A 4,575-nucleotide genomic window follows, 5' to 3' on the forward strand; every position below is an offset into this window, starting at 1 on the left:
AACAAAGTGTTATGACCTCAAACAAATATTTACATGCAAAACCAAAACAATGTATTGATGTCTGAACAATAAATTGAGTATAGCATTCAATCCCTGGACCCTTATGTAACATTGCAGTGCAAATATATAAAAATAGGTCAAGTAAAAAAACAGCACAGTTCAATACATGGTTGTAATGGCAAAAAGGTGCTGAAATGCTTTACCAAGAAAAAAAAAAAAAAGTGAGCTAAAACAATTTATAACAATCAATAAACCATAAATACTATGGACGATCAGTATTATTTGTTTCTTAAAAATAATGGCATGTTTGTTTAAATTAATATATTAATGTATATAAAAAGTATTAACTTTGCAGAACAGTGCAATTACTTTAACACTATAACAAGGTAATATAGTACAAACATAACTCTTTAGAAACAGTAACCGCTAAATACTAGTGATGTGAGGAGGTGTGAGACTATGCTCAGTCTGCTGTGACCCGCACCTGTCTCTGCTGTCATTGTTTCTTCAAAGAAAATCTCTAAAACATCCCTTTGATTTTCTATTCATAATCTACTTTTCTCTGCCTGTCAAACTCTGTCCTCTCACTCACACTCTTCCTTCTCGTCTCAACCGAATTTCCTTTTGTAGATATTTTGTAGAACGCCCCAATGAAATAAAGCCTTCCTTGGATGATGTAGTCTTTACAGACGCCAGTCATTTATTAACAACCAAAAGCCTTGACACAGGCGATCACTATCACCTCACACGTCATCATTCGTGTCTGATCGAGCTGCAGCGCTGCTGGAGCGGAAGGCTTAAACACCCGGGACTGTACCTCAGCGCTGGAAAATGACGAGCGGGCAAATCCCGGGCATTATTACAACCCCAATTCCGAAACAGTTGGGAGAGTATGGAAAATGCAAAATAAAACAAAGAGGAGTGATTTGTAAATGTACTTTGACTTGTATTTAAACAAAAAACATATAAAGACAAGGTATTTGATGTTTTACCTAATCAACTGCATAGTTTTTTGAAGGTAAACGTTTATTTTGAAATTGATGCATGCAACACGATCCAAAAAAAGTGGGGACTGGGGCAATTTAGGACTAATAGCGATGTGACAAGTTGAAATAAGGTGACGTGAAACAGGTGAGGCAATCATGTAATCATAGTATGTAAGGACCCTCCAAAAAAGGCCTAGTTCTTCAAGAGCAAGGATGGGTCGAGGCTCGCCAATCTGCCAACATCAGTGAATAATCCAACGCTTTGAGAACAACATTCCCCAAAGACAAATCGGTAGGATTTTGAGCTTTTCACCTTCTACAGTGCACAATATAATTTAAAAGATTCAAGGAATCTGGTCAAATCTCAGTGTGTAAAGGGCAAGGCTGAAAACCACTTCTGAATGCGCGTGATCTCCAATCCCTCAGACGTCAGTGTCTTAAAAACCGTCATGAGTCTGTAATGGATATCCTGACATGGGCTCGGGAATACTTTGGTAAACCTTTGTCAGTCAACACCATTTGCCGCTGCATCCACAGATGCAAGTTAAGGCTTTACTATGCAAAGCAGAAGCCACATCAACGCTGTCCAGAAGTGCCACCGACTTCTCTGGGCTCGGTCTCATCTGAGATGGACAGTAGCACTGTGGAATTGTGTTTTGTGTTCCGACAAGTCAACATTTCAAATAGTTTTTCGATAAAACAGCCGTCGTGTTCTCTGGGCCAAAGAGGTAAAGGACCATCCAAGCCATTATCAGCGTCAGGTCCAAAAGCCAGCGTCTGTCATGGTATAGGGGTGTGTCGGTGCCCATGGCATGGGTAACTTGCACATCTGTGAGGGCACCATTAATGCAGAAAGAGATGTACACATTTTGGAGCATCATATGCTGCCATCCAGATGTCGTCTTTTCCAGGGATGCCCCTGCATTTTCCAGCAGGACAACGCCAAACCACATTCTGCCCGGATTACAAGTGCATGGTTGCATAAGCAGAGAGTGCGGGTGCTGGCATGGCCTGCCTGCAGTCCTGACCCGTCTCCCATTGACAATGTGTGGCGCATTATAAGGCAACGAAGGCCCCGTACAGTTGCACAGCTGAAGAAATGCATAATGGATGAATGGGGGAAAATTCCGCTTAGCTTAACCAACTGGTGTCTTCAGTGCCCAAACACTTAATACGTGATATTAAAAGAAAAGTTGATGTTACACAGTGGTAAACAATCGACTGTCCCAACTTTTTTGGAGTGTGTTGCAGTCCTCAGATTTGAAATGGGTGTATATTTTCAAAAATAAATTAAATTCGCAAAGTCAAACATCAAATAATGTGTTAGTGTTTTCAGTATAGTACAGGGTGAATTGAATTTTCAAATGACTCTTTTTGTTAGTTTTTTTGCATTTTCCATAGTCACAACTTTTTTGGAATTGGGGTTGTAGATCATTAAAAAATCCGACCGGACAGAGATTAAAGGACCGAAAAAGTCTGGTACAAACTGGTGTATGGTAACCCTAAATTAGTGTAGCTATCAACCATTCATCGAATTATCAGTGTCGTAGCAGAAATAAAATTCAGCACAGCAAGAGTATTTAAATGATCAACATACCATGAGCTGTCTTGTCTTGAAACTGATCTGTAGTGTGGCTGTGTCTTTGCGCATGCACAGTGGAGCAGGGTGCTCTCTCCGCCTGGGTTCTTGCCGTGCGCTATACACATAAAAATGGAAAAATAAATTAACATAAATAAAATAAACTTTGGCAAAATGCACCACATTGTCCAGAATATGGACACGGGCAAACTGACTATGAAACTATTTTTTTTGATTGGCTGGGGGGGCACTCAGGGGGCCAGTCAGATTTCAGCAGGGGCCCCTGTATACGAGTGAAGAGTAAATGACTCTTCATCTCCGTCTCTCTTTATTTAATTTGCACCCTGCTGAGATGCATACGCAATTGCGGCGAGAGAGCTTCATAACACCGAGACACCGCTTCACCATCGGAAGAGCTGGGGTGGAACCATTTAACCTCCTGTTCCTATGACTGCACAATCATTTTATTCAGATCTCATCAATAAATAACAGCACTGAATGGTAACCGCACTGTGTCCTCTGTTTTTCTTATCGTGCAGAAGAGGTTTCAAACTGGATTGCGAAGTAATAGTTTCTTCGGTCAGTTCTTTGCATCTTGCTGAACGGTGAACTCGACCGTAAGCATTCATTTCACAGAATCCAGTGAATGCATTAGTAATGGATTTCTGTGTCTGTGAAGTGCCGCACTCTCTAGTTTATACTTCACCACACGGACAGAGGTTTCACATAGTCTCATTTAAGACGTTAGGTGCACGGAGCCCCAGATGATGGATTTCAGCACACTTCAGGGCACATGAGCCGTCTGATAGTCGGCTGCAATTTCATGGCAGTGGTCTCTAAGAGAGAGAGAGAGTCTATACCCACTGAACATTACAGAGTGGGTGTGGGTGTGCATCAGTGATGAAGTAAATTTAATTTAGCGGAAAAAAAAAAAAGTGGGAGTCTAATGAATTTGTCAGCTTGGTGTCATAACATGAATAACTGCTGTGCAATACTAATGTTGCTTAATTAGTTACAGCTATAATGAAGGTCTCCAGTAGGCAAATGAGTCCAAAGCTATTTTCCCTACTGCTTTCAAAGTACACCATTTTCGAGAACATCATTTAAAATATTGTTTGCTTCACTCTTGCCCAATGTTCTTTTCAAAATGTATAAGGGGCAGGTTGCATAGGATGTTCTGTACATCTAAATCAACCCCCACCCCTCTCTTTTTTGTAAATTTTTGCAACATAGAAAATAACATCTGTATAATGGTGTATAATACATGACAGTTCACATTGAAGGTGGCATTTTAATATCATATTCAATAACTTTGCAGATCTCTTTGGTGTTTTGACCTAATGGAAAGCACTGGATTAAATGAATAGGAAATTGCCTCATTTTTCCTCATTCAGTCTGTTATAGAGGCATTCTTTACACTGCATCTTTTATGTGTTGAAGAATTCATCACTTTGCAGACCTCCACAGAAGTAAGGTACAGAATCAACACCAGTGACACGGGTGAACTTCTCATCCTTTTTGTGCATCTGCTGAAGTTTGTGCAAATAAATAAATAAATGGGGTTGTGCTTTCCAGTTCTTTTACAGTGTATCCTTTTCATGAGAATAATCCTCTGTAAACCATTGTGTAATGATGTCAGTTGCCTCGGATGGAAGAGTCAGTCAGTCAAATGAGTGATGGACCTGCCAGAGATGTACATATTAAGATGCATCTGGGCCATTTTGACTTATTTTTCTTTCATATCCGGCACGGTGGCAGAGGGATTATCGCTGCTGCCTCATAGCTAGTAGGACCTGGGTTTGATCTGGCCTTTGTCTGCCTGCATGCAGTTTGCAAGTTCTCATTGTGCCTGTGGGTTTTCTCTGGTTTCCTCCCACATCCCAAAGAGATACTGCTTAGGATGATTGTCTGCTCTGAATTGGGCAGTGTGGTGAGTTATGGCTGCCGATGCCCTATGGGGAGGCCTCATCCTGCAGTAGATTAGATAAGACCTGATGGATGGAGATGTAT

Source organism: Amia ocellicauda, chromosome 4 (genome assembly GCF_036373705.1).
Source record: "Amia ocellicauda isolate fAmiCal2 chromosome 4, fAmiCal2.hap1, whole genome shotgun sequence".
NCBI classification, from domain to species: domain Eukaryota; kingdom Metazoa; phylum Chordata; class Actinopteri; order Amiiformes; family Amiidae; genus Amia; species Amia ocellicauda.